This window comes from Amaranthus tricolor, chromosome 3, assembly GCF_026212465.1.
Source record: "Amaranthus tricolor cultivar Red isolate AtriRed21 chromosome 3, ASM2621246v1, whole genome shotgun sequence".
Taxonomy (NCBI): Eukaryota; Viridiplantae; Streptophyta; class Magnoliopsida; order Caryophyllales; family Amaranthaceae; genus Amaranthus; species Amaranthus tricolor.
Window position 1 is genome coordinate 8,059,859 of NC_080049.1, and position 12,500 is coordinate 8,072,358.

The window sequence follows — 12,500 nt, forward strand, 5'->3', positions numbered from 1 at the left end:
AAAAGATCTCTCTCAAGATTGCAAATGGCTGCATTATTGTGCATCTCGCATAAGTGAGGAGGACCCAATCATGTTGCCCCTGCTGAAGGAGCAATACTGCTTTTCAGAAGACCCGTATGTAATTATTGGTCCTAGTGACATCGGGCAATTTTTGAGAGGAGAGATGCTGAACGTAGCTCTTTTCCATGTCTACATGAGGTGATGTTCATTATCTTACAAGTTAGGCATTGTTGTTTAATTGTTTTAATGACCGAATTACTAACAAAATTCTCTTATTTGTGAGTTTAGTGCGGTTTACGAGGAGGTAAATTCTTGCGAACCTCCAATAAAAATTGGATGGTTTTGTCCGGAGACGATTTCGGGTAGTAAATGTAGAAATGATCCAGATGTCGTCAGAGCATACATTGAGACTGCTTTGACTAATTCCCTTGCATGTAAACACACATTCATTCTGGCTCCATATTGGGAAGAGTAAGTTTTATTTTTGAAATTGAACTTATCTTTTGATTTTTAAAGTCACGTAATCTCTAATTTGTTGATTTTAAATTTGTGTTTGTAGTTTGCATTGGATACTTCTGATCATATGTCCTTTAACGAACACCGTGCACGTCTTCGACTCATTACAAAAACCTAACAGCCTACCTCGTAACACAAGATTCAAAGCATTGTTGAATGCGTACGTAATATTAATTATTTTACCAATTTGATTTAATTAAGTGTTATATATATATATATAAATGGTATTACTTTTCCCATGCATTTCAGCGCAATGAAAAGAGTGCGTGGACAAATGGGATCTACATCCAGAGCCACATTTCCAAAATGGATAGCAAGAAAGGTACACAAATTCGATTTTATGGGTTTTGTATAGGTTTGGTCAAATGATCATGAAAAGAACACGAAACAACCACAAACACTTAAACATAATTCTGATCTAGCAAACTGTCGACCAGCCCTCCTTTGGCTCAGCTTCTAGGAGTCCACGGGGATTGTTAGAATGGTTTTAGGACCTTGATAGCTAGATCCAAGTACCAAGATTCCATTTCCGCTTTAGCCTAGGTCCTGGATGCATAGGTTTGGTCTCCACGTGTCGTGCAAGGTGGTCTGGTCACTAGTTTGATGCTGTCAATTTCGCGTTTTTATTTGTCAATTTCGCGCGTAAAGTAGGTCAAACATGGTTTGTTATGCACGAAACTTGGCACACAACACTATTTGGCATATATTATTGTGTTGAAATGGTTAGAATTGATAATAATAGTCATATGCTAGAAATTAGAAGTTAAGTTGCGATTTTATGCGTTTTTAAGCGTTTTTGTCAATTTCGCGCGTAAAGTAGGTCAAACATGGTTTGTTATGCACGAAAATTGGCACACAATACTATTTGGCATATATTATTGTGTTGAACTGGTTAGAATTGATAATAATAGTCATATGCTAGAAATTAGAAGTTAAGTTGCGATTTTATGCGTTTTTAAGCGTTTTTGTGAATTTCGCGCGTAAAGTACTCAAACATGGTTTTGATGCGAAACCGGGGCTGATTAAGGCCTTGGTTATGCAAGGATTAATGTTGTGCGTAAGCTTTGATTAATGACACAGTCAAAAACTACAAATGATCATGAAAAGAACACGAAACAACCACAAACACTTAAACATAATTCTGATCTAGCAAACTGTCGACCAGCCCTCCTTTGGCTCAGCTTCTAGGAGTCCACGGGGATTGTTAGAATGGTTTTAGGACCTTGATAGCTAGATCCAAGTACCAAGATTCCATTTCCACTTTAGCCTAGGTCCTGGATGCATAGGTTTGGTCTCCACGTGTCGTGCAAGGTGGTCTGGTCACTAGTTTGATGCTGTCAATTTCGCGTTTTTATTTGTCAATTTCGCGCGTAAAGTAGGTCAAACATGGTTTGTTATGCACGAAAATTGGCACACAACACTATTTGGCATATATTATTGTGTTGAAATGGTTAGAATTGATAATAATAGTCATATGCTAGAAATTAGAAGTTAAGTTGCGATTTTATGCGTTTTTAAGCGTTTTTGTCCATTTCGCGCGTAAAGTAGGTCAAACATGGTTTGTTATGCACGAAACTTGGTACACAACACTATTTGGCATATATTATTGTGTTGAAATGGTTATACTTGATAATAATAGTCATATGCTAGAAATTAGAAGTTAAGTTGCGATTTTATGCGTTTTTAAGCGTTTTTGTGAATTTCGCGCGTAAAGTACTCAAACATGGTTTTGATGCGAAACCGGGGCTGATTAAGGCCTTGGTTATGCAAGGATTAATGTTGTGCGTAAGCTTTGATTAATGACACAGTCAAAAACTACAAATGATCATGAAAAGAACACGAAACAACCACAAACACTTAAACATAATTCTGATCTAGCAAACTGTCGACCAGCCCTCCTTCGGCTCAGCTTCTAGGAGTCCACGGGGATTGTTAGAATGGTTTTAGGACCTTGATAGCTAGATCCAAGTACCAAGATTCCATTTCCACTTTAGCCTAGGTCCTGGATGCATAGGTTTGGTCTCCACGTGTCGTGCAAGGTGGTCTGGTCACTAGTTTGATGCTGTCAATTTCGCGTTTTTATTTGTCAATTTCGCGCGTAAAGTAGGTCAAACATGGTTTGTTATGCACGAAACTTGGCACACAACACTATTTGGCATATATTATTGTGTTGAAATGGTTAGAATTGATAATAATAGTCATATGCTAGAAATTAGAAGTTAAGTTGCGATTTTATGCGTTTTTAAGCGTTTTTGTCCATTTCGCGCGTAAAGTAGGTCAAACATGGTTTGTTATGCACGAAACTTGGTACACAACACTATTTGGCATATATTATTGTGTTGAAATGGTTATACTTGATAATAATAGTCATATGCTAGAATTAGAAGTTAAGTTGCGAATTTATGCGTTTTTAAGCGTTTTTGTGAATTTCGCGCGTAAAGTACTCAAACATGGTTTTGATGCGAAACCTGGGCTGATTAAGGCCTTGGTTATGCAAGGATTAATGTTGTGCGTAAGCTTTGATTAATGACACAGTCAAAAACTACAAATGATCATGAAAAGAACACGAAACAACCACAAACACTTAAACATAATTCTGATCTAGCAAACTGTCGACCAGCCCTCCTTCGGCTCAGCTTCTAGGAGTCCACGGGGATTGTTAGAATGGTTTTAGGACCTTGATAGCTAGATCCAAGTACCAAGATTCCATTTCCACTTTAGCCTAGGTCCTGGATGCATAGGTTTGGTCTCCACGTGTCGTGCAAGGTGGTCTGGTCACTAGTTTGATGCTGTCAATTTCGCGTTTTTATTTGTCAATTTCGTGCGTAAAGTAGGTCAAACATGGTTTGTTATGCACGAAACTTGGCACACAACACTATTTGGCATATATTATTGTGTTGAAATGGTTAGAATTGATAATAATAGTCATATGCTAGAAATTAGAAGTTAAGTTGCGATTTTATGCGTTTTTAAGCGTTTTTGTCCATTTCGCGCGTAAAGTAGGTCAAACATGGTTTGTTATGCACGAAACTTGGTACACAACACTATTTGGCATATATTATTGTGTTGAAATGGTTATACTTGATAATAATAGTCATATGCTAGAAATTAGAAGTTAAGTTGCGATTTTATGCGTTTTTAAGCGTTTTTGTGAATTTCGCGCGTAAAGTACTCAAACATGGTTTTGATGCGAAACCGGGGCTGATTAAGGCCTTGGTTATGTAAGGATTAATGTTGTGCGTAAGCTTTGATTAATGACACAGTCAAAAACTAAAAATGATCATGAAAAGAACACGAAACAACCACAAACACTTAAACATAATTCTGATCTAGCAAACTGTCGACCAGCCCTCCTTCGGCTCAGCTTCTAGGAGTCCACGGGGATTGTTAGAATGGTTTTAGGACCTTGATAGCTAGATCCAAGTACCAAGATTCCATTTCCACTTTAGCCTAGGTCCTGGATGCATAGGTTTGGTCTCCACGTGTCGTGCAAGGTGGTCTGGTCACTAGTTTGATGCTGTCAATTTCGCGTTTTTATTTGTCAATTTCGCGCGTAAAGTAGGTCAAACATGGTTTGTTATGCACGAAACTTGGCACACAACACTATTTGGCATATATTATTGTGTTGAAATGGTTAGAATTGATAATAATAGTCATATGCTAGAAATTAGAAGTTAAGTTGCGATTTTATGCGTTTTTAAGCGTTTTTGTCAATTTCGCGCGTAAAGTAGGTCAAACATGGTTTGTTATGCACGAAAATTGGCACACAATACTATTTGGCATATATTATTGTGTTGAACTGGTTAGAATTGATAATAATAGTCATATGCTAGAAATTAGAAGTTAAGTTGCGATTTTATGCGTTTTTAAGCGTTTTTGTGAATTTCGCGCGTAAAGTACTCAAACATGGTTTTGATGCGAAACCGGGGCTGATTAAGGCCTTGGTTATGCAAGGATTAATGTTGTGCGTAAGCTTTGATTAATGACACAGTCAAAAACTACAAATGATCATGAAAAGAACACGAAACAACCACAAACACTTAAACATAATTCTGATCTAGCAAACTGTCGACCAGCCCTCCTTTGGCTCAGCTTCTAGGAGTCCACGGGGATTGTTAGAATGGTTTTAGGACCTTGATAGCTAGATCCAAGTACCAAGATTCCATTTCCACTTTAGCCTAGGTCCTGGATGCATAGGTTTGGTCTCCACGTGTCGTGCAAGGTGGTCTGGTCACTAGTTTGATGCTGTCAATTTCGCGTTTTTATTTGTCAATTTCGCGCGTAAAGTAGGTCAAACATGGTTTGTTATGCACGAAAATTGGCACACAACACTATTTGGCATATATTATTGTGTTGAAATGGTTAGAATTGATAATAATAGTCATATGCTAGAAATTAGAAGTTAAGTTGCGATTTTATGCGTTTTTAAGCGTTTTTGTCCATTTCGCGCGTAAAGTAGGTCAAACATGGTTTGTTATGCACGAAACATGGTACACAACACTATTTGGCATATATTATTGTGTTGAAATGGTTATACTTGATAATAATAGTCATATGCTAGAAATTAGAAGTTAAGTTGCGATTTTATGCGTTTTTAAGCGTTTTTGTGAATTTCGCGCGTAAAGTACTCAAACATGGTTTTGATGCGAAACCGGGGCTGATTAAGGCCTTGGTTATGCAAGGATTAATGTTGTGCGTAAGCTTTGATTAATGACACAGTCAAAAACTACAAATGATCATGAAAAGAACACGAAACAACCACAAACACTTAAACATAATTCTGATCTAGCAAACTGTCGACCAGCCCTCCTTCGGCTCAGCTTCTAGGAGTCCACGGGGATTGTTAGAATGGTTTTAGGACCTTGATAGCTAGATCCAAGTACCAAGATTCCATTTCCACTTTAGCCTAGGTCCTGGATGCATAGGTTTGGTCTCCACGTGTCGTGCAAGGTGGTCTGGTCACTAGTTTGATGCTGTCAATTTCGCGTTTTTATTTGTCAATTTCGCGCGTAAAGTAGGTCAAACATGGTTTGTTATGCACGAAATTTGGCACACAACACTATTTGGCATATATTATTGTGTTGAAATGGTTAGAATTGATAATAATAGTCATATGCTAGAAATTAGAAGTTAAGTTGCGATTTTATGCGTTTTTAAGCGTTTTTGTCCATTTCGCGCGTAAAGTAGGTCAAACATGGTTTGTTATGCACGAAACTTGGTACACAACACTATTTGGCATATATTATTGTGTTGAAATGGTTATACTTGATAATAATAGTCATATGCTAGAAATTAGAAGTTAAGTTGCGATTTTATGCGTTTTTAAGCGTTTTTGTGAATTTCGCGCGTAAAGTACTCAAACATGGTTTTGATGCGAAACCGGGGCTGATTAAGGCCTTGGTTATGCAAGGATTAATGTTGTGCGTAAGCTTTGATTAATGACACAGTCAAAAACTAAAAATGATCATGAAAAGAACACGAAACAACCACAAACACTTAAACATAATTCTGATCTAGCAAACTGTCGACCAGCCCTCCTTCGGCTCAGCTTCTAGGAGTCCACGGGGATTGTTAGAATGGTTTTAGGACCTTGATAGCTAGATCCAAGTACCAAGATTCCATTTCCACTTTAGCCTAGGTCCTGGATGCATAGGTTTGGTCTCCACGTGTCGTGCAAGGTGGTCTGGTCACTAGTTTGATGCTGTCAATTTCGCGTTTTTATTTGTCAATTTCGCGCGTAAAGTAGGTCAAACATGGTTTGTTATGCACGAAACTTGGCACACAACACTATTTGGCATATATTATTGTGTTGAAATGGTTAGAATTGATAATAATAGTCATATGCTAGAAATTAGAAGTTAAGTTGCGATTTTATGCGTTTTTAAGCGTTTTTGTCCATTTCGCGCGTAAAGTAGGTCAAACATGGTTTGTTATGCACGAAACTTGGTACACAACACTATTTGGCATATATTATTGTGTTGAAATGGTTATACTTGATAATAATAGTCATATGCTAGAAATTAGAAGTTAAGTTGCGAATTTATGCGTTTTTAAGCGTTTTTGTGAATTCGCGCGTAAAGTACTCAAACATGGTTTTGATGCGAAACCGGGGCTGATTAAGGCCTTGGTTATGCAAGGATTAATGTTGTGCATAAGCTTTGATTAATGACACAGTCAAAAACTACAAATGATCATGAAAAGAACACGAAACAACCAGAAACACTTAAACATAATTCTGATCTAGCAAACTGTCGACCAGCCCTCCTTCGGCTCAGCTTCTAGGAGTCCACGGGGATTGTTAGAATGGTTTTAGGACCTTGATAGCTAGATCCAAGTACCAAGATTCCATTTCCACTTTAGCCTAGGTCCTGGATGCATAGGTTTGGTCTCCACGTGTCGTGCAAGGTGGTCTGGTCACTAGTTTGATGCTGTCAATTTCGCGTTTTTATTTGTCAATTTCGCGCGTAAAGTAGGTCAAACATGGTTTGTTATGCACGAAACTTGGCACACAACACTATTTGGCATATATTATTGTGTTGAAATGGTTAGAATTGATAATAATAGTCATATGCTAGAAATTAGAAGTTAAGTTGCGATTTTATGCGTTTTTAAGCGTTTTTGTCCATTTCGCGCGTAAAGTAGGTCAAACATGGTTTGTTATGCACGAAACTTGGTACACAACACTATTTGGCATATATTATTGTGTTGAAATGGTTATACTTGATAATAATAGTCATATGCTAGAAATTAGAAGTTAAGTTGCGAATTTATGCGTTTTTAAGCGTTTTTGTGAATTCGCGCGTAAAGTACTCAAACATGGTTTTGATGCGAAACCGGGGCTGATTAAGGCCTTGGTTATGCAAGGATTAATGTTGTGCATAAGCTTTGATTAATGACACAGTCAAAAACTACAAATGATCATGAAAAGAACACGAAACAACCAGAAACACTTAAACATAATTCTGATCTAGCAAACTGTCGACCAGCCCTCCTTCGGCTCAGCTTCTAGGAGTCCACGGGGATTGTTAGAATGGTTTTAGGACCTTGATAGCTAGATCCAAGTACCAAGATTCCATTTCCACTTTAGCCTAGGTCCTGGATGCATAGGTTTGGTCTCCACGTGTCGTGCAAGGTGGTCTGGTCACTAGTTTGATGCTGTCAATTTCGCGTTTTTATTTGTCAATTTCGCGCGTAAAGTAGGTCAAACATGGTTTGTTATGCACGAAACTTGGCACACAACACTATTTGGCATATATTATTGTGTTGAAATGGTTAGAATTGATAATAATAGTCATATGCTAGAAATTAGAAGTTAAGTTGCGATTTTATGCGTTTTTAAGCGTTTTTGTCCATTTCGCGCGTAAAGTAGGTCAAACATGGTTTGTTATGCACGAAACTTGGTACACAACACTATTTGGCATATATTATTGTGTTGAAATGGTTATACTTGATAATAATAGTCATATGCTAGAATTAGAAGTTAAGTTGCGATTTTATGCGTTTTTAAGCGTTTTTGTGAATTTCGCGCGTAAAGTACTCAAACATGGTTTTGATGCGAAACCGGGGCTGATTAAGGCCTTGGTTATGCAAGGATTAATGTTGTGCGTAAGCTTTGATTAATGACACAGTCAAAAACTACAAATGATCATGAAAAGAACACGAAACAACCACAAACACTTAAACATAATTCTGATCTAGCAAACTGTCGACCAGCCCTCCTTCGGCTCAGCTTCTAGGAGTCCACGGGGATTGTTAGAATGGTTTTAGGACCTTGATAGCTAGATCCAAGTACCAAGATTCCATTTCCACTTTAGCCTAAGTCCTGGATGCATAGGTTTGGTCTCCACGTGTCGTGCAAGGTGGTCTGGTCACTAGTTTGATGCTGTCAATTTCGCGTTTTTATTTGTCAATTTCGCGCGTAAAGTAGGTCAAACATGGTTTGTTATGCACGAAACTTGGCACACAACACTATTTGGCATATATTATTGTGTTGAAATGGTTAGAATTGATAATAATAGTCATATGCTAGAAATTAGAAGTTAAGTTGCGATTTTATGCGTTTTTAAGCGTTTTTGTCCATTTCGCGCGTAAAGTAGGTCAAACATGGTTTGTTATGCACGAAACTTGGTACACAACACTATTTGGCATATATTATTGTGTTGAAATGGTTATACTTGATAATAATAGTCATATGCTAGAAATTAGAAGTTAAGTTGCGATTTTATGCGTTTTTAAGCGTTTTTGTGAATTTCGCGCGTAAAGTACTCAAACATGGTTTTGATGCGAAACAAGGGCTGATTAAGGCCTTGGTTATGCAAGGATTAATGTTGTGCGTAAGCTTTGATTAATGACACAGTCAAAAACTACAAATGATCATGAAAAGAACACAAAACAACCACAAACACTTAAACATAATTCTGATCTAGCAAACTGTCGACCAGCCCTCCTTCGGCTCAGCTTCTAGGAGTCCACGGGGATTGTTAGAATGGTTTTAGGACCTTGATAGCTAGATCCAAGTACCAAGATTACATTTCCACTTTAGCCTAGGTCCTGGATGCATAGGTTTGGTCTCCACGTGTCGTGCAAGGTGGTCTGGTCACTAGTTTGATGCTGTCAATTTCGCGTTTTTATTTGTCAATTTCGCGCGTAAAGTAGGTCAAACATGGTTTGTTATGCACGAAACTTGGCACACAACACTATTTGGCATATATTATTGTGTTGAAATGGTTATACTTGATAATAATAGTCATATGCTAGAAATTAGAAGTTAAGTTGCGATTTTATGCGTTTTTAAGCGTTTTTGTGAATTTCGCGCGTAAAGTACTCAAACATGGTTTTGATGCGAAACCGGGGCTGATTAAGGCCTTGGTTATGTAAGGATTAATGTTGTGCGTAAGCTTTGATTAATGACACAGTCAAAAACTACAAATGATCATGAAAAGAACACGAAACAACCACAAACACTTAAACATAATTCTGATCTAGCAAACTGTCGACCAGCCCTCCTTCGGCTCAGCTTCTAGGAGTCCACGGGGATTGTTAGAATGGTTTTAGGACCTTGATAGCTAGATCCAAGTACCAAGATTCCATTTCCACTTTAGCCTAGGTCCTGGATGCATAGGTTTGGTCTCCACGTGTCGTGCAAGGTGGTCTGGTCACTAGTTTGATGCTGTCAATTTCGCGTTTTTATTTGTCAATTTCGCGCGTAAAGTAGGTCAAACATGGTTTGTTATGCACGAAACTTGGCACACAACACTATTTGGCATATATTATTGTGTTGAAATGGTTAGAATTGATAATAATAGTCATATGCTAGAAATTAGAAATTAAGTTGCGATTTTATGCGTTTTTAAGCGTTTTTGTCCATTTCGCGCGTAAAGTAGGTCAAACATGGTTTGTTATGCACGAAACTTGGTACACAACACTATTTGGCATATATTATTGTGTTGAAATGGTTATACTTGATAATAATAGTCATATGCTAGAAATTAGAAGTTAAGTTGCGATTTTATGCGTTTTTAAGCGTTTTTGTGAATTTCGCGCGTAAAGTACTCAAACATGGTTTTGATGCGAAACCGGGGCTGATTAAGGCCTTGGTTATGCAAGGATTAATGTTGTGCGTAAGCTTTGATTAATGACACAGTCAAAAACTACAAATGATCATGAAAAGAACACGAAACAACCACAAACACTTAAACATAATTCTGATCTAGCAAACTGTCGACCAGCCCTCCTTCGGCTCAGCTTCTAGGAGTCCACGGGGATTGTTAGAATGGTTTTAGGACCTTGATAGCTAGATCCAAGTACCAAGATTCCATTTCCACTTTAGCCTAGGTCCTGGATGCATAGGTTTGGTCTCCACGTGTCGTGCAAGGTGGTCTGGTCACTAGTTTGATGCTGTCAATTTCGCGTTTTTATTTGTCAATTTCGCGCGTAAAGTAGGTCAAACATGGTTTGTTATGCACGAAACTTGGCACACAACACTATTTGGCATATATTATTGTGTTGAAATGGTTAGAATTGATAATAATAGTCATATGCTAGAAATTAGAAGTTAAGTTGCGATTTTATGCGTTTTTAAGCGTTTTTGTCCATTTCGCGCGTAAAGTAGGTCAAACATGGTTTGTTATGCACGAAACTTGGTACACAACACTATTTGGCATATATTATTGTGTTGAAATGGTTATACTTGATAATAATAGTCATATGCTAGAAATTAGAAGTTAAGTTGCGATTTTATGCGTTTTTAAGCGTTTTTGTGAATTTCGCGCGTAAAGTACTCAAACATGGTTTTGATGCGAAACCGGGGCTGATTAAGGCCTTGGTTATGCAAGGATTAATGTTGTGCGTAAGCTTTGATTAATGACACAGTCAAAAACTACAAATGATCATGAAAAGAACATGAAACAACCAGAAACACTTAAACATAATTCTGATCTAGCAAACTGTCGACCAGCCCTCCTTCGGCTCAGCTTCTAGGAGTCCACGGGGATTGTTAGAATGGTTTTAGGACCTTGATAGCTAGATCCAAGTACCAAGATTCCATTTCCACTTTAGCCTAGGTCCTGGATGCATAGGTTTGGTCTCCACGTGTCGTGCAAGGTGGTCTGGTCACTAGTTTGATGCTGTCAATTTCGCGTTTTTATTTGTCAATTTCGCGCGTAAAGTAGGTCAAACATGGTTTGTTATGCACGAAACTTGGCACACAACACTATTTGGCATATATTATTGTGTTGAAATGGTTAGAATTGATAATAATAGTCATATGCTAGAAATTAGAAGTTAAGTTGCGATTTTATGCGTTTTTAAGCGTTTTTGTCCATTTCGCGCGTAAAGTAGGTCAAACATGGTTTGTTATGCACGAAACTTGGTACACAACACTATTTGGCATATATTATTGTGTTGAAATGGTTATACTTGATAATAATAGTCATATGCTAGAATTAGAAGTTAAGTTGCGATTTTATGCGTTTTTAAGCGTTTTTGTGAATTTCGCGCGTAAAGTACTCAAACATGGTTTTGATGCAAAACCGGGGCTGATTAAGGCCTTGGTTATGCAAGGATTAATGTTGTGCGTAAGCTTTGATTAATGACACAGTCAAAAACTACAAATGATCATGAAAAGAACACGAAACAACCACAAACACTTAAACATAATTCTGATCTAGCAAACTGTCGACCAGCCCTCCTTCGGCTCAGCTTCTAGGAGTCCACGGGGATTGTTAGAATGGTTTTAGGACCTTGATAGCTAGATCCAAGTACCAAGATTCCATTTCCACTTTAGCCTAGGTCTTGGATGCATAGGTTTGGTCTCCACGTGTCGTGCAAGGTGGTCTGGTCACTAGTTTGATGCTGTCAATTTCGCGTTTTTATTTGTCAATTTCGCGCGTAAAGTAGGTCAAACATGGTTTGTTATGCACGAAACTTGGCACACAACACTATTTGGCATATATTATTGTGTTGAAATGGTTAGAATTGATAATAATAGTCATATGCTAGAAATTAGAAGTTAAGTTGCGATTTTATGCGTTTTTAAGCGTTTTTGTCCATTTCGCGCGTAAAGTAGGTCAAACATGGTTTGTTATGCACGAAACTTGGTACACAACACTATTTGGCATATATTATTGTGTTGAAATGGTTATACTTGATAATAATAGTCATATGCTAGAAATTAGAAGTTAAGTTGCGATTTTATGCGTTTTTAAGCGTTTTTGTGAATTTCGCGCGTAAAGTACTCAAACATGGTTTTGATGCGAAACCGGGGCTGATTAAGACCTTGGTTATGCAAGGATTAATGTTGTGCGTAAGCTTTGATTAATGACACAGTCAAAAACTACAAATGATCATGAAAAGAACACGAAACAACCACAAACACTTAAACATAATTCTGATCTAGCAAACTGTCGACCAGCCCTCCTTCGGCTCAGCTTCTAGGAGTCCACGGGGATTGTTAGAATGGTTTTAGGACCTTGATAGCTAGATCC

At 37.9% G+C, this 12,500-nt stretch overlaps 1 long non-coding RNA gene across 1 annotated transcript in view; it reads left to right on the forward strand.

Annotated features, from left to right (window-relative positions):
- Positions 1-650: 650 nt before the first annotated feature.
- Positions 651-12,500, forward strand: part of LOC130809424 (uncharacterized) — a 14,017-nt gene continuing 2,167 nt past the window's right edge. Inside the window, exons 1-2 of the long non-coding RNA XR_009040805.1 lie at positions 651-676; positions 766-838. This is a non-coding gene — a long non-coding RNA (uncharacterized LOC130809424). The remainder of the gene's footprint in view (positions 677-765; positions 839-12,500) is intronic.